Raw genomic sequence first — 19629 nt, 5'->3', positions numbered from 1 at the left:
CCAGTGACTGGCAAACTCTTAGAACACTATGGGCAGAGATTTAGATGACTTACATGCTGCCTTCAGTGCTCTGGCTCACTGTGTGCTTTATGGTGCAAGAGTCATGGGCCCACAGTAACAAAGCCTCTGTGTTACCCCCTGTTAGGACCCCTCTAGAGTTTTGTCTTCTTTCTCTGAGTTTTCAGTGTTAATGGTAGATATCTGCTCAGTCTTCCTGACATAAATAAACAAGTCATTTCTTCTCCTATTTATTCAGCAATGACTTAAAAAAAACCCACAGGTGCATTTCAAAGTACAGGTCCAACTAAAATAAATTATTTTCCACAACATGGGTACAAGGAGATAAAGTATGTAAACTATTACCAATTTGAAATGTTTGCAAATGTTTCTGAGATTCAAAATGTTTCCGTTTTCTACAACCTTAACTATTTAGTTAAACCATGGTGATGTGTTGATTGAGGCTTACTAAAACACAGAAAAGGGAGCACTTGTATCTCTAGAACATACAGAGACCACTTTTAAATTGTCCCTGAGACCAAGAAGAGACCATGAGAATGAGACAGATTAAAAACTGTCTTTCAGCAGCAAAGTCCATTTGTGTCATCTTGGAAGCAACCTAGACCAGCCTCACTTTCAGGAATGGTTTAATGTCCCTGGTGGAGATATGAGGACAGAGACAGAGGAGCAAAAAACATAGCACATTAAAAAGCATTTAGTGGTTGGAGTGCCTGGTTGGCTCGGTTAGTAGAGCTTGTGACTCTTGATCTTGAGGTTGTGAGTTTGAACCCCAAGCTGGAGATACAGTTTACTTAAAAATAAAACTGTAAAAAAGTATCTAGTGGTTTATCATCTCAATATAAAAGAAATGGGAAGAATTATAGGAATTTTTAATATAGAAATATATAACAAATTAAAAACTTGGCATAAACATCCCCAACATTAAATATTAATATTCTCATCTAACTTTCTCTATAGATATACATGAATGCATGTATATTTTTTAAAGTGAGAATACATTATAAACCTATTGTACACTCACTCTGACTTTTTTCATTCATATACAGTCAAAGCTCTTCTATCTAGTGCATTCAGAATAACTGGCCAATAAATCAAAAAATCTGTTTAAAAAGTCTGTAAATCAGAGAATCATTATAAAAACATGTTTATCATGGGATGCCAGGGTCGCTTAGTCAGTTAAGCCTCTACCTTCGGCTCAGGTCATGATTCCAGAGTCTTGGAATCAAGTCCCACATCAGGCTCCTTGCTTCGCAGGGAGACTGCTTCTCCCTTTGCCTGCTCTGCCTGCTCCATCAGCTGCCCACCTTGCTTGTGCTCTCTCTCTCTCTCTCTGACAAATAAATAAGTAAAATCTTCTTTTAAAAATTTAGAAAAAATAAAGCATGTGCATTGCTTAAACACCTTATTTTCACTTAACATATATAAGTGTACAATCATTAGCTATGCTTAAGATATAGGACCAGGTTTTTCTTTGTATTCAGGCCCTTTGATTAGAGTGCCATAGTTTTCTTGTAAAAGCCACATTTATGATGAATAGTTTTTACAATTCCATTTTATTTATGTATTTATTTTGGGGGTTATCTTTAAGTGAGAATAAGAATTCAAACTCTCTAAAGAGCCTGCCTGAGCCCAGAGTTCTAAAATTTTACAAAATTTTCTCTATCTTTCATAATTGTCTAACCACACCTAACTTCATAACAATTTTTTAGCACCTCACCTTCTCAGAAAAACAATTTGAAACATTTTTTTCATTGCACTCATGGCTCATTGACTTACATAATATTTAATTGAGTTATGCAATTACAATGGCAAGGGCAACTGGCATAAATAGATTTACTGACTCGTGATAAGCTTAGCACCAGTGGCAGGAGCAGATAGGCATGGGAACAGGGGTGTGGAGCCTGCAGGCCATGAGATAAGAGTGCCTGGACACTGCTTGGTATGTTTACAAATGGAGCGCTGAACAACATTATTCTGATGAGTTGGTTACATGGATGTGGTTAGGCATCTGCTGTAATTAAATACTTCACCATGTTTCAACAATGAAAATTTCTGAGACTCTTGAACAAAACAAATATTCTATATGTGTTGGGTAACATGGGTTATTCTACACTTAAGCTGATACTATCCCTAAGTGGTCCACTTGTGGATTTGCCAATATTGAAACCTAGTGTCATCAGCCTTTGAACTCCATCTTTCAGAATGAAAAAAAAAGTTAAAGTTAAGTTAGCAATAAAGCATAACACACATAAAGAGATTCATCTTTTTGGCCAGAGAAGATCAACATACCTTCTGCTTCTATTGCATCTAAATATCGATAGTTAACTAACATTGATGGTTTTTGCGTAATAATTCAGAAAGGAGTATTGGTATCATCTTAGATTAGAGGAACCTCATAGATTTTCTGCTTCTCTAAAAATAGCCCAATATTTCCACTTTTAACTACCAACATATCTCCTCACAAGAGTCAGCAGTATTCTAAGTAATGTGCCTGGACAAAATGCTAACAAGTAATTAACAATGCATTCATTAGTAAGGCAGTTAATGCATCTAATGATCTTTAATCACATAATGAAATGCTTGCTATGAATGTTTTATTTCTCAACCTTTTCCACACATTATTTATTGTTAATTAGTTACTGAAGAGTAGGGAGCATTATCCTTTTGATAAAAAGGAATTGTACAAAAGAACTAAAGAATTGTAGGATTGGAGTCCTTTGATTTAATGCATATATTATTTAATTCCATATGCTGGGTCCTTGACTATATGATTCCTTTTTTCAACACAGGCTATTTTGTCTAAGCTATAAATGCCATGTGTTTACATATGGTCCAGTTCTTGCACTTACCCATTTTCCATTTAAAACAGAAATGCTCTCAGGCACCTTAGCCTGGGGCTATACTTCTGTTAACCATTCAAGAAGTCAAGCTCTGTGACTGAGCTTCTTTGAAAGAATGCAGAAATTCTGCTTAGCTGGCACAGTTAAAAATGTGTCAGTGGGGAACTATAGATATGTGGGTCTGTGTGTTTGTACATACATATGCACACACACATACACATACACACACAAATGCCTTTAGATAACTTTTAAAATAACTTCACTTCTTTATGCGTGATCTTGGTTAATGGCTCCAGCATCCATAGCAGCAGAGAAGTCAGAACTCATAGAGGCATTCTAGATGTCTCCCTTTTCCATGTACCATATTTAATAATTAAGTCACTATAATTTGACCCTAGAATTTTCTCTTAAATCTCTATTCTGCTTGTTCTTGAGTCATCATTTCTCATGAGGATGTGTCAACAGATGCAGTTCCCTTAAAGGAAACAGTATTTAGCAGTCTGTCCTCTCTCCGTAGCAACTTGCATTGTCCCTATCTGATAGTTTTTCTGATTAAGAAAAGATGAATTTGAGAAGACTGTAAATGGGGGTGATGGTGACAGTGGGGAGACACTTAGGTTACAGAGGCACCTCACTGGCTCAGTCAGTAGAATATATGACTTCTGATCTTTGTTTGAGCCCCATGTTGTGTGAGAGATTACTAAAAAATAAAATACTAAAACAAACAAACCAACCAACAAACATGACGTCATGTCTGAGTCTAATTCTTTGGGGCGAAGCTGGTGCTAGCTGGCCAACACAGTGCATGAGACAGAAAACCAGCTTTCTGTGAAGGTCTGATTTTTCAGAAGTCATAAGTAAAGCAAATAGAGTCCTTACCCATCATTTGGTCAAACCCTGAAAGCAATTATGCCTTTCTATGGGCTAAACTGCATCCCCTCACTATTCTTTTATTGTGGGAACCTGGGTGGCTCATCAGGTTAAACATCTGACTTTGGCTTGGGTTATGATCTTGGGGTCCTGGGACCTAGTCCCATGTCTTTGGACTCCCTGATCAGTGGGGAGTCTGCTTCTCCCTCTTACTTTGACCCTCCCCTCTGCTCATGCTCTCTCTCTCTGCGTCTCTTAAATAAATAAAATCTTTTAAAAAATCCCTTTGTTGAATCTCCAAACCATAGGACCTCAGAATGTGACCATATTTGGAGATTAGACCTTTAAATAGGTGAATCAAGTTAAAACAAAGCCTTTAGATTGGCCACTAATCCAATTCTCTAGTGCTATTACAAGGAAAGGGAATTGGGACATACAAGGAGATACCAGGGATGTATACACACAGAAGAAAGACTGTGTGAGTCACAGGGAGAAGGTAGCCATCTGCAAGCCAAGGACAAAGGTCTTGAAAGAGACCATGGTTGCCAATACTTTAAACTCAAACCTCCAGCCTCCCGAACTATGAGAAAATAATGGTCTGTTGGTTAAGCCCCCCAGTCTGTGGTACATCATTATGCAAGTTGTGGCAAACTAACAAACACACTTTTACTGACTCTAGAGAAAAAAGGCTATTCTTTGCTACAGCTCATCACACTCTACTTTTTCAGGCAAAACAATATAGGAAAGAATAATTTTCATACTGGAGAACATTTAGGGCTGTGTAAATCTCACAGGAAAGCATGATAACAAGAGATTTGCAGCAATTAAACTTTAAAAAGCCTCTCAAGATCTCCCAAATATAATGTGCACATTTCAACAAAGCCAAGTGCTAACAAACATATCCCCTGAAGCAACACCACTAGAAGAACACCTTCCCTACTCCCTCATGATTCTAATTGTTTACTTGATAACCTCTTATCTCAACCAAATTCCCAATGCAGAATCTGATAGCAGTTGGGTTGAAGCTGTAATGTACCATATTGAAGTATGAATCTAAATGTGAAAAAGAAAAATCCAACAGTTCAAAGTGACTTGTATCATCAACACACTGAAAACAAGACTCAGTAAGACAATCTTCAAACACAAAACATATTTTACCCCAAGTCATTCTCTTAATAATCTAATGTAAAGTCTGAATTATTGCTATACCAAGTAACTGGTTGAGGAATTAATTCTACTCTGACCTTCAGTCATCACTGTCATTGTTCAAGGCTGCCTCCCCTTCCTGGTGACAAGAGGCTCAGAGTCAGAAATATGTCTTCCTGGGATGCCCATTTCTGATGCCTGGCTCTGGATAGTGTGTAATTCAAGGCTCCCACCAGGGTCTCTGTGGGCTGATGAGCCTTCACCAGAATGTACTGAGCATCCATCTATAAGATTCATTGCAGACTAAAGAATCAAAAACCTAAACTCTTCACCTGTGACCCTTTCTGATTTTTTGTTTTCAAATTTGGAATTAATTTTCTAGTCCAATAATATTCAGAGGACTTTAGACAGAAAAACTTCAGACTCCTTATGGCTATAGATTTGTAAGTTTTGAAGGTACAGTGTTTCATATATGTATGTATTTATATGTATAATACATATTTATATATAAATTTATATGCTTATTTGCCACAGTCCTCATTGTCCTCACACCACCTTGCCCTCTTCATAAGAGACTATGAAGTCATTTGAGTTTTTGTGGACCTTAAGAGATATTTTGAGATACCCTCTCTGTAACCTAAATGGAGAACCCCAAGGTAAAAGTACTGTCAGTAAATATTAAACCTGTAGCAAGCAAGGTTGTTCTAAAATTATGTGTAAAACTTAACAGCCCTGCTTAGGGCAAGTTCCTTTGGTGTTATAACACCCAGTTACTTAAAGCAGGGCCGTCTTCTAAAATTTGCCTCATATTCTCTCAGCAGCAAACTGGCTCCAGTATAATTTTCCCCAAAACCCCCTTCTAAAAAACAATATGTACTCTGAAAAGAGTAACAAATTAATCTATGAGATCGAGGACCTTAACCCCAAGAGTGGGAACTACATATCACCTTTTCCTAATTATAAGACAAGAAAATACTGATTGAGACTTGAAGAGACCAGAATAAGAATTCTAGGGGAGGGATGACAGTGAATAACAAGGTAGGATTCACACTATTTAGTGCAGAAGAGAAGAACAGAGACACACCAAGAAATCCACACTAGACTCTAGAAGCCAATCCTTGTATGGAAGATGACCCTTGATATCCATGATACAATAACGCTATAACCTGAATTTGCCTGCACTTTTATTCTTTTAAGAAAGAATATATGTTGATGAATAAATAAATTATACATAAATTTAATGTAATTTTATGTCTGAGACTTTCCATGTAAACAGATGATTATACTAGGAAATAATACTTGGTAAAATTAAGGTGTTTTTATCTAGAAAACATACTCAATGTGTTCTTATCTAGAAAACAAGAAAAACCATCTTGACCTTCTTAGTATAAGTGAGATAATGCAAGAAAACTACTTCACTTTATACACATTTAGAAGGTGTCATTATTGCTATCTTGGCTTATGAGAAGTACACTGGGTAATATGCCAAAGATTAATTAATAAAAGAACATAAGTATTAATCTTAAGGAAGCATTGGGTGTGATAATCACCTATCACACATCCCTGTTTCTAGCATCTAGATTACTATCCAATTCTTGCTTCCATTCTGGAATGTCCCTAAATTTCTAATTCTGTTCCTTGCTGTTTGTGGAGCAATTCATCTCTGTCCAAAACCTGACCTAAATTCCCTCCTTATCTCACTTACTAAGTGAAACTAATACCCTTCAAGTGGCAGCTGTCACTCTCCTCAAAAACCTGTTTCAACACCAGCTTTCACTACTTGGATCACCCTTGTTGAATACTACCTTGCATTTCAAAATACTTAAGATATTTTTTTGAAATTCTTACAATGCTGTCCCTAATAGGAATTGGGTAAGTAAAATTTTCTCTCTCTAAATATTTTAAAGCACAGACATCCTACAGTATGAGAATGGGCACAAAGAGTGGGAGCAAAGGCAGAGGCCACCCCATACGTGGGCAAAATAGTCACCCTCAAAATGCCTTGTAGGCCTCCCCACAGACTTTATCTCAGAACATGTATGTGTATCCAGACATCAAGCTCTACACCTTAAACATATATAATTTTTATTTGTCACTTATACTTCAATAAATCTAAAAAACAAAACAAAACAAACAAACAAACAAAAACACCAGCTCAGAAAACATGGCCCTGCTGGGAATTGGAATGTAGGGGAGATTCCTATGGACTGGAAAAAGAAACAGAGCTCATATAAACATATGAAAGTGAGTAAGAGACAGGACCCATCCGAAGAACCACCAGCATAGGGCAAACATGAGTTAAAAAAGCCTGCTCTATTCCAACATCCAGCATTCCAGACAATGCCTCAGTGCATCAAAGCTTCCCAAGTTATTTACTGTCTGAAGTCGTAACTCATTCCTCACTGCTGCTAATGCCAGTCCCCAGCAGCCAAGAACCCCTGTTCTATTCTTCAGCTTTCCAACTCCTCACAACCCAGCGTTCAAGTATGTTTTTGAACAACACAAACCAACAGCCTCAAAATGGCAATGCCGCATGCTCCTTTTTTACCGATAGAGCAGAGAAAGTACCACTCCTAGGGGGTTAGGGGGAGTGGCCCTCGGCCTCAGGACTGACTCCCAAAGGCTGCCACAAATTCATCCCTGCAACCCCTCACATAGTCACAGAGCCCTAGAGCAAAGATGTTGCCATGGCAACCAAGAGACAGCCAAGAGCCGAATGGAGCTTATCACCCCACAAGTGGTGCTTCAAGTCTCCATTCACATCACTGCTGCCATCTGACAAGCTGCGTCATTAAGAGGTCCCAGATAGTAATTAATTACGGATTGTGCCTCTTCTACTCCAAGTCTGGTCATGCCAGAGCACCCTGAGAATGAGTGAAAAGCAAGTATCAGCTGCAAGGTCTAAAAATTCAGCTAGGGATGCAAGGGAGGATACTAGGGAGAAAGACCTGGGGAGGGCTAATCCTGGAGGTCACCTCACTCAATGCCCTCATTGCAGCCCTCTGTGTGAGCATGGAGATGAAAAATCATGCAGTGTAACATCTGATTGCCCTTTTCAAATTTCCAGAACAAAGCAATATGAATCAGCAATGTCCCCTGGAGTGAAGGAGAAAAACCTCCCAAGACAGTAGCAGAATACTCGCTGTGGTCTCAGGAAATCTGTTTATTCCCTGGTTCAGCCAAGGCAGGATTGGAGAAAACTGGGAGAGCTAAGTCTTTTGGGGCAAGTTATTTTAATAAGGAACCCATTATGTATAACTTAATAAAATCTATGTTTTGTTACATGCTTTTTTTTTTCTTTCTATTTTTTCCCCTCACTGTTCTCATTAAAAAAAAAAAAAAAAAAAAAAAAAAAGGTTATCCTTATCTGTAGAGGACAAATGGAAAGATTTCTTTTTCTATGACTCAACCAGGACAGCTTGAAGGCTCACAGTGTTATGAGTCTGGTGTGGTGACATCAGGAATGGAGAGCTCGGTGGAGCAGGGGGCTGTGGGAGGGATACCTGCCCCTCATCTCTCCAGGCAGAAGAAATAACATATCTGGCATCCTAGAGAGTGGCGAACTGGTGTAACTTCACATACATTTAAGTGGTAGGGACAACAGAACAGATAAAATAGTAGTGAGACATGAGTCAGCAAAGGTAGGCAGAATCTAGCCATGAACAGTTTTATGTAGCTAAATTAAGAGCTTAAATTCTGTTGCAAAAGCTATGGGTAGACAGTGATCAGATTAGTAGTACCTAGACTATATCATCAAGGCAAGGAAGACAACTGCAGTTGGGAACAAAATTCATGAAGTCCTGAGGGAAGCAAAAAACTGGTATATTTGAAGAATTTGGACAAACACATGGTTAAGTACAATTGCTTCCACAGTGTTGTCTAAAAGGGTAAAAATTTTCCCCTTCAAGTAAGAACATACCTGTTTCTTAACTTGAAAGATCAGGTCTCAAGTGTACCCCAAGGAGAGTCATGAGCTAGACCCATCTAAGTTTAGAGTCAATAGGACTTCACTGGGCAGAGGATCACAAATGAGAGAGAAATCTGCTCATTTCCTTCTCCCTTGCCCCAAACCAAAGCAACAGAATCTGATCCAAAGTCCTAGGCTACAGATGGTGGAATAGCACAGCATATGTTCTGCAAGCACTTCCAAGAACCACCTATATCTTGGCACTTAAATACTTCACAACAGAGAAAATGTGCTGGTAATTTATATATTCAAAATGTGTTCATGTGTGTACATGCCCAACACACACATCACACACACACACACACACACACACAGCCAATGCTCAGTAAATTCTGCACCAATGAAACTTATCTCATGAGCCCTTCTTCTCTTTTGTATACTTCCCCTTTTCCTGGTATCTTCACACTGTTTTGTCTGTCCAGCTTTCAGCCCTGTTCTTGGGAAGGGTTCTAAATAACACTTTGTTACTGCTCCAGATGACCTACCTCCTGTCATGTGGAAAAGAAAAAGCTGTTTCCTCTTATTAGGAGAATTTAAAACAAAGGTAAGCATGAAAGGGGAGTTCACTTATTGACCTCATAGTATATTGCCACTTCATAGTTTCTGAATATTTAAGCCATGTATACACAATTATAGGTAGGTACACACCTAGGATCTCTTAAATAAACATAGCAAAATGTCTCCATATATCCTCCCTGTATTTCAGTCTTAGCCTCCAGAGGCTCTAGCAAGTGGGACAATGGCCACCATTTTACCACACAAAAGCAAATAAAGTGACACTGAGAGTACCCTGAATGCAAACCGCCTACCTTCTAATTGTTGACTTCTGATTCTGATCACAACACTCCGGGTGCCTGGGTGGCTCAGTGGGTTGGGCCGCTGCCTTCGGCTCGGGTCATGATCTCAGGGTCCTGGGATCGAGCCCCGCATCGGGCTCTCTGCTCTGCAGGGAGCCTGCTTCCCTCTCTCTCTCTGCCTGCCTCTCTGCCTACTTGTGATCTCTGTCTGTCAAATAAATAAAATCTTAAAAAAAAAAAAAAAAGAGAAGAAAAGAAAACTGATCACAACACTCAGAGCCAGTGTTACTCAATGGACTTAAAAATTCCTTCATTCTTCATTTATTTTCAGGAGTAGTTCTCTATTATCCATGTGACTCTGAGCATGCCACCTCTCCTTGCTGTGACCCCTTCTCCAGACTCTCTTGAAGAGTCCCATCTGCTCCATGATTATACTGATTGTGGTTGAACTGACTAGGCAGCAATTGCACAAACCTCTGGCTGTGTCAATCCTTTATGAGAACATTCCTGCCAGCACAACTGTGTGCATGGCAACCCCAACTCCTTCTCACACACTGCCATACGTACCCACTCAACACACAGATACACAGACCCACACATTCACATTCTCCCCAAGACATCCAGAGTTTTGCCCATTCCTACATAGTTGCATCTGCACACAGAAGTGCACACCCAGTATGCAAAGTCCCTGCATATATTTATGCATGTGTTTTATAAACAGCTAAACCTTGCTAATTCACAAGCCTCTTTGGCTGGCAGATTACTGGAGTGTGCAGATTAGAACTAAAACAAATGATTACAAAGTCAAGGATAGCCCATTGCCAAACACATTCTGTTCTTTTGCTTAGCGTTGTAGTTTTGCCTTAATTTATAGTAATCCTACCCACGCTGCAAGTTAACGTACTGCTGGTTCATAAATGGAGTGCAATCTACTACTCCATTTTGGCTGAGAAGGAAGAGAAGACCGCCAGGATTTTTAACGATGCTTTAAAAACCACAAATTATAGTTTTCCCATATATTAATGTGAGAATAGTTAAGATTCCTCATTATAAATATATATAGAATATGTGGACAAATGCATAAACTTATAATGAAGTTCCAGTTCTGTGAGAACCTTTAGAACAGATGTTGACTTTAATTGCTGTCATAATCCATGATAGTCTGGTTAAATAAAAAGAATTTACAGGCCTCAGTAACCTCATGACCAAGGACTTTATTCGTTGTATCTAACTGCCCCTTCTTCCGTCTCAGCTCTCCCCTTCATTCCGTGTTGGACGTCAGACCCCACACCTGGTCTTTCTGTCATTCTACCTGTTTTTTAATTCTGTGGTAAGAGATAAAACTCTTTTAATATCTCAGAATTCAGAACAAACTCTTTAAGTTGGAGTTCTACCAGAACTTCATGCCAGCCACTTTTTCTCCAATTTCTAGTCAGCCTTGTTTACACATAAATCCAGAATTATACCATAAATATTCTCCTTTCTTTAACTCCTTGATTCTTCTCTATTGGATTCAAATCTACACCAATTTTTTCTTAGTCTGAACTTATTCACTGACTAGATACAGGTCATAATTTCTCTTTCCCATGCAGAGAATTTCTGACAAATAAAAATACATTTCTACTGGAAAATTTTTCCATCATTTCTGAATCTCAAGACAACTTATGTGATACTATTTTTTAACCTTCGTAATTGAGGCATAATAGACATGCAGAACAATGCTTACATCATAAATGTTCAGCCAGTTGAATTCTGAGAATTCAATACCTGCTTGTAATCAACTATGCAGCTCAAGAAAAAGAATACCAGTACAATAGAAGTCTCCCTCATGGCCTCTCAACAGTCACTACCCTCCACCCAAGGAGGTAATAGAAAACTTCCCTGTCTTCTATTACCAACAACTAACTTGCCTGATTTCATATGCATGAAGTCACATGATAATAATTCCTTTGTGTCTTCTTTCTTTCAGTCAACATTACATTTGAGATTCACCCATATGGTTGCATGGAGTTGTAATTCATTCAGTGTCATTACTGTGTAGCATCCCATTTTTTAAATTAACCACAATGTGTATTTTCCTCTGTTGGTAATTACTTATTTATAGCATTATGAATAGTTCTGCTGCAGAAAATTTTTGTCCATGTATTTTGGTGAATATATATGTGAATTTCTATAGGAAAATTTCAGAAGTGAAATTGTTGAGTCCTAGAGTGTACATATGTTCAGTTGTAATAGATACTAACAAACAGTATTTTAAAGTGGTTGTGGAAATACACACCATTATCATCATCATTGTAGGATGAGTATCCCAGTGGCCCTGCATACTCAACATGCAGTTTTTAAGGCATTATTATTACTATTTTTTTTAGCAATTTTGATGAGAGTATAGTGGTATACTATACATTTTTTATTAAATGATCCCTAACTGATCACATTTTCATACATTTATTTACCATTTGGACATTGTCTGTGGCATGCCAAATAATTAATAGTGTTAAGCACCTTTTCATTTTTTTTACTGGTCATTTGGATATCCTCCTTTGAGAAGTTATGTTCTCATTTTTGTCCATTTTTCTACTGTATTGTTTCCCCTTTTTCTTACTGATTTTTAGGAGTACTCTATATATTCTACATAGGAGTCCTTGTTGGATAGGTATATAGTCAATAAATTCTCTCTAAAGAGGGTTGCTTTTTCACTCTCTTAATGACTTCTTTTGTTATTTTATCAAACATAATACAATTCCATGGTCATTTTTTTCTTTTATAATTAATGCTTTCTTTGCCCTATTTAATCTTATCCTCAGAACACATCAGAAGCAGACAGAGGAGATATCATGCCCATGTTACAGATGAACATAGACCCAGACAGGAGACCAAGTAAAATAGTTCCCAAGCCCAGGCCTTCTGACTCCAGCATTTGGCAACTGAAAATCCTCGACACTAAATCACAACCAAATGTCTTGAGATTCCTGAACTTCAGTCACTGTTCATACCAAAGTGCACCTCTCCATGGCCTGAAGGGAAGCTTCTTGGGAAGTATAATGTCAAGAAGAAGAAGGTGATAGTTAAGGGCATTTACAGACAATGGCTCACACTAAAATACAACAGTGTTCTTATTTCCTAAACCCAAGGTCTCTTCTCCCCTAAGGGTGAAAGCAGAGGTTTTTGGGAAAAGTCCAAAGTCCACTTCTCCCTCCCTAGAAATGTGGCAGAGAGGAAAGAAATCTCTCCTAGTTTACATTCCCATTCCATGTATTCTTTTATTTAAAAAAGAAAAGAAAAGAAAAGAAAAGAAAGAAAGAAAGAGAAGAGAAAGAAGGGGAAAGTAATGAGAGGAACAAAGAGGGAAATGGAGGGGAGGAAGGGGATAGAGGGAAATATATATAATGTGTCTGCTGTTAGCTTAAATGAGATAATTACGGTAAACACATTTGCTTATTCACCCCTCTCCCATGGTAAGTAAATTTAAAAAAAAAAAAATTGGTAAACCTAATTATTAAAAGCCTTTATTTGTGGCCAAATCAGGACATTGATAATGGATAATGTGTTTACACTCACAGCCTACCAAATTAAATCTCTAGCTTGGCCATTAACAACAAAAACAAAAACAAAAACAAAAAACAAAAAACAAAACAAAAAAATAATTGATTCAATGACTCGCTATGAGTTCAATCCAACTCTGAGCTCTCTGGGCTCTCTCCAGGTGGAGCTTCAGGGATGTGAACAACTTCAGATTGAAGACTGTAGTTTAATCACCAGCAGAGTTTCATCAACACTCTTATTAATGATAAAATCACACATTTCACAGACAGATAATGACTTTTCTTGATGACAGAGGAAGATGTCATAATTCCCAGGTAAAAAAATAATACCCCCGCAATAAAAATATATTTTAAGAAGGACCAAAATATAGTAATTTCCTCTTTTAGTTTCTTTGAAAAAAGTTTCAACTAAGAGACACACAAAAGAACATGTTATACTAGGAGAGATGCTTTCTATTATAAGATATTTAAAACAATTCCAAAACATAGAAAATTCCCTGGGAAGTGAATGTAGTCTACTCTCTACTCTTGATCACAATGTCTGTTTTTCTAAGATGGCCGCCTTCTCTAACCCTAGTTGGTTTTACGTTTTACTATCCTAGACTCCCTATATTTGCCTTTTCTACAGTTAGCATCTGTCTCAATAATTGTTTCATTTACCCAATCACTCAAAAAAATTTACTGTTAAAAAATAATCATGAGCACTCCACTGGAATTGGGACTAGAAAGATGGAGTAGGTTGGGAAATGATGGTCATATACTTATTAATAATTTATTTTTGCCTAAGCATTCTTCTCTCTGTGGAGTTAGTCTCTTCCCCTGGTTCTACAATGTTGCACACACTCCTGCAACATTATCTACAACATCTAATTGAAATATGGGAATGGGGAGGTGATAAATTAATAATAGGGATTAAATGATCCAAAAACATTATTTTCAAAACAAACAAACAAAAAACTAACAATAAAACAAAACTTCCTAAGCTGGGCAGTGAAAATCAAATAGATAATCCTGGAAGTGTGTGAGAGTTGGCTAAACTTGAAGGCCCAGAGAACGCTTTTCCACCACTGTAAATTTGGAATCAATTGACCACTGCCTTTTTATCCTTGAGACTATACATCCCAAGCAATTATACGGTATAACCTTCTCCTGAAGATGTTGACAGTCACAAGCATCTCTTCTGTTAAGTCTCTCCTCTATGAGCTTTCCTTTCCAGAGAAAAGATTCTTCTTCTCTGAGCCTACTTGCTATTCTATCCTTCTTTTGCCATAGAGTACAATACAGCTTTCTTAGTAAAGTCAACATATGAGCTCCTAAGAGAAGAAATGGTGCTTATTGGTCTCCATCCTTGGTCCCAAGACTGAGATAGAACAGTCTATTACATATCATATTATGTAGTAACTTTTAATTTACTAGAACCCACCTACCCACCAGATTTTGAATTAAGAGAAGGAATTTCTTACACATTTTCATGTAACTCTTTATTTAAACTCAAAGCAAAAATGAACACATTTCTATTTCACCTAGTAAAATGCCTTATGAAAACATGTATTTTAAAATATACTTAGAAAATATGTGTGGCCAGAAGTATAGGTGAAATTAGATGTATAACTTCATTCATTCATTCATTCATTCAATATCTTACATTGTGAATATTTTTTATCTTATTTAATTTGCTCACTACTGGACTTTTGATATTATTACATATTTATTGAACATGGAATACATGTTTAAAATAGAGAGAAACTCCTGATCATTTAAAATATTTCAGTATCAATGGCAAATATACCAATTAACTATCAAAATCAAAGTGCAAAAAATAAACACAATCATGGAATCTCACATTCCATTATTTTTCTGACCTAATTTATTGTGTTGTACTCAGGTATTTCCAAAGTAAATACCTTCAGAGTGGTCATAGTCCACAAGTAAAAGCCTTTCTGATCCACAATTTGCTTGATTGTTACCAAAGGTAATACCACTATATCGTGGTTTGAGAAAAAATATTTGCCATAGAGTCCTTTCATATAAGAGAATGCGTTGATGGGTTTGGCTCACTTTCTGGAAAAAGACATGTAAATATACACATATTATAAGGGCACAGGTCTTGATTCTCAACCAAGATAGGGTGTAGTAGCAGACCTCACATGCATACCTGCCCTGGAACCCACCAGGAATAGCCACCCAAGAAAACACTTCTTCCAGTGGAAGAGGACAGAATAATCAATCTCTCAATGACTGTCTCACAGCATGCCAGGCTGAGACACAGTTTCACAGGACACTAGGCTCTCATTGACTGTACCAAATTAAAGTAGGCTGACAAGAACTGACAGTGATTTATTCAAAACAAAGTACTGGGAAAAATCAAAGCTGGGTCTTCTTTGTCTTTCCTCTAAGTAATACAGACTTCCCTACATTTTTTTTTTAATTTTTCTATTTTTCTATACAGTTTTTAATATACTGAAAATGGGATTATAAGTAACCTTATCAATAATCAGTGAAAGATGATGAATGAATTTCTTCAGAGTTTTGCAATCTTCAATGCCCCCATTCCATCTATAGGGTACAATCTAAAAACTTGGACCTATTCTTCGTGTACTGTTCTCTATAATTCCCACCCACTCCCCTAAATTCAGTATAAAGTTTAAGAGTTATCTCCCTAGAGTGTCTCTCCTCTCCACTCTTTATAATTTTCTATGTTCCACTTAACATTCAAGGTCCATGTGAAGTCATACCTCCCCTGGTCACTACACTGATCACACTAGGACATTGGACTCCCCTCCCTGAATTGGCTAAGCCACACTTCAACTACCAAGGCAGCCATTGCCTAAGACTAGGTTTTGTAGGTATGCTGTCTCCTCAAAGAAAACACAAGTTTTGCAAGGGTGGAAGCTTATAATGGTTTTCTAGGGATGCTATAACAAATTGTCAAAAATCAAGTAGCTCAAAACAACAGAAATACATGCTTTCATGGTTCTGGAGGCTAGAAGGCCAAGATCAGGGTGTCCGCAGAGTCATATTCTGAAGGCTCAAAGGGAGGATCTATTCCATGGTTTTCTCTTAGACTCTGGTATTGCCTAAAATCCACGGCATTTCTTGCCTTGTAGTTGTATCCCTCCAATTGCTGCCATTTTTCTTCTGTGTCAGTGTCTCTGTGTGTTCTATGCTCTTATAAGGAGCAAGATATATTGGACTTTGGGTTCATTCTAAAACAGTATGGCCTCATCATAACCAATTATATTTGCAAAGACCCTATTTTCAAAAAAAAAAGTTACATTCTGAGGTCCTGTTTAGACATACAGTTGGGGAGGGGCACTTTTTAACCCAGAACAGAGATATACCCTTATCCTGCTTTTGATGTTTAGTATCTTTCTTTAACTGGGAGAATTTAAGGACTCTGCTGATAACCATGACGTTATACTTAGGGAGCCTGCTTTGTGTGGGATGATGTGCCAGGCTCTGCAGAAAAGCCTTTCTGCACTGACTCAACCACAGAAAGGCAGTAATAGTACTCTTCTTATAAGTTTTGGTTCTACTAAGAAAAAGCCAATCACTTTGTAATGGTAATTGCTTTTGACCTGCTCTTCTGGGAGGCCACTGGTAGGTACAGTGGAGTTCACTTAAGTAAAGCTTTAGTATAAGAGATCAGGAATAATTAAGGCAGGCAGGGTGGGGAGAGGAAGCAATCATGGAGAAGTCTCATCTTAAAGCATGGGAAATGTCAAGTTGGATTCACTCTGTGTAAAGGTCAGCCCTAACATGCCAACCTTTTAAAATTTCATTTGAAGGACTCTGTTTAAAATACCATGCTACAAATTTGCTAAAAAAACATTCACTCTGGGAAAACCTTTCATATAGCCACAGAAGACAGAGTTACCACAATAGAGTGCAAAACTAAATAAAAACAATATAAATGCTCTAATTTCCAGGGAAACAAATGAGGAAGCACACAAAATTTTTAAATATCCAAGGGAACACTTTGCTGGAAGAGAAACAAGCAAATAACAAACAAACAAAACCCCACTAGTCCTAGAATCAGAAAACTAGGTTTCCAGTTCCAGTTTGCTATTTGCTAGCTTTGTGACATTCAGCAAGTTAAGACATTTAACCTTTCTCTAACATGGAGTAATACTTGGCTTACATACTTGCTGTAAATGAGTGGGAAAAAAAATAAGATATTATGAGTGAGATATTCTCTGAAATCATTAATCACTCCACAAATATTTGGATTATTTTGAGACCTTCAGATAGGCAGCTATATGTTATCTTAATGATTATCAAATTTACAACCAGATATTGTCTGCCATTTTGAAATAAAACAAATTTGTTCTTGAGTAGGGTCCTAAGGGATCAGCCCAAACTGGTTGCCTAGGAGAAGAGCCATTTAACTAAAGGTTACATAAAATTGAAAACCACAATCAGACATTAAAAATAGAATTTTAAAAGGTGATCTAGTCAGTGAACCAACAAATTGATTGGACACCTACTATGTCTAGGTGTTCTCTAAGACTAAAGGAGAAACAGAGTTGAAAATAATTAGTATCCCAAACCCAAAAAGATTAGAATGTAGCCATGTGCTACTAAAACATAAAATATCGTCATTGCACATGAAGAACAGAGAGACCTGGATAAATAATGCTGAGTGATTTCAGAGTGAGAAGAGATCCCTAATGGATATAATGGTCAGGGAAATATTATGGAGAAAGGAATAGTAAATTGAAGAGAAAAAGGTGTCTCAGCAAAAATTTTCAGTCTATATAAGGGATCAGACATTTAAACATCTTGAATGGAATAGAGGTTGAAAGGGATGAGGGTAAGGAACAAGAGAATGAGAGAAAGATACTTTGTTTCAATCCAGGGTATCACCATTTTAAGTATGCCTCTATCCTTGAGCTTATTTTCTCCATCAGTTTGGACCCTCACGTCAGACTGAAACAAAAGGCATATTAGCAAATTAGACCTCAGAGAAGCCTTAGGTAGGGATAATTATCTTCTGCTCCGTTCATCCTAAACAGGAAAAGATAAGAAGGTAAACACTAAACCTACTTTTTTGGGGGTATCACAGACAGGTGGCCAGCATTCCACCGTTAATAGACAAATGAACCCATCTATTCCTGTTAGTCTCCTTAATGATAAAATTCATGCATGTATAAAAATTTTTACAATATACATATACATATATACTTATAGACAAACAAATATATATTCAAATATATGTATGTAGGTATAGGACTACATTAGCATTGGTTGGAAACATTAAAAAGAAAAAAGACTTTATGAGAGATGAAACCTTAGAAAAATCAGAATGGAATTTAGAGTTGCAAAATGGATGCTCTTTTAGAAGTCTGAACAGAAGAAAATGATCAGACTGAAATTAGTTGAATTGGAACAATGCTTTCTAAAAAGTGACCTATCCAGAGATGGGAAGATCGTACCCCTTCAAGAAGAGACAATCAGCTTTTGTGTGCTGTGTCACTGTAAAAGCTGCTTCCAGCAGAGAGGAGCACAGCCCAGCACTTCCTTTTGAGAGGAGATGGTAAGATGACAGAACGATGAACTTTAATGGGCTATCAGATATTTTTAAATAGCATTTTCCATTTTAAATGTGGATCCAAATCTAATGCTTATAGAATGAGGGCTAAAAGCTTCAGTTCAAACCAGCAAGGCCATCACCAGTATCCGCACCGAAAGCTCTCTGACAAGAATACACTTGATTTCCAACCAGCAAGAGACTAGTTATTCCATTTAGGGAAATGACATCTTGATGACCTAAAATTACCCTTGCAGTTTCTGCAGACTGTAGTTTCGGCAATCTATCTATTCCAGGTTGCACAGAAAAGCATTGCTAAGGCTTTTAAAGAACTCTCTCCAGGGGGATCATGCTTTCCCTAGCTCCTTAGCCAAAGATGGTATAAATACCTGTCAACATAGTGCTTACTGGTCACCAAAGCTGATAATTCATTCATTTAGGAACATTAATGAATGCTTACTATGTGCCAGGCTCTGTGCTAGATGCTAGTGATACAAAAATTAAAGCCATGGTACCTACCCTCAAGATCTTAATGCCATATGGGGAAGAGAATCAAGTGAAAAATTATCAGAATGTAAGAGAGATGGCATGCTGACTGAATTTCCAAAAGGGCTATTAACTTTTGCCATCTCCACTCCACCCTACTCCATTCACTTCCTAATACTGCAATCTGGCCCACACCCTTTCCTGAGACTGATCTCCCCAAGGTCACCAGGACTATCCAACCTTCCAATCTGATGGCCAGTTCCATCATTATTGTACCCATTTTCCAATAGCATTTGTCACTTTTTGTTACCCACTTATTTTCCAAACTCTTGGTCTTCTAGGACCATGCAATAACCTGATTTTTCTCCTTACAACTTTGCAAATTTCTTCTAAGTTTTCTTGACTTGTCTTTTCTGTTGTTTGGTCCTTAAAT

The sequence above is a fragment of the Mustela putorius genome, unplaced genomic scaffold (assembly GCF_011764305.1).
Source record: "Mustela putorius furo isolate JIRA1106 unplaced genomic scaffold, ASM1176430v1.1 tig00537284_pilon_pilon_pilon, whole genome shotgun sequence".
In the NCBI taxonomy this organism is placed as follows: domain Eukaryota; kingdom Metazoa; phylum Chordata; class Mammalia; order Carnivora; family Mustelidae; genus Mustela; species Mustela putorius.
Note: the sequence above shows the minus strand (reverse complement) of the source record.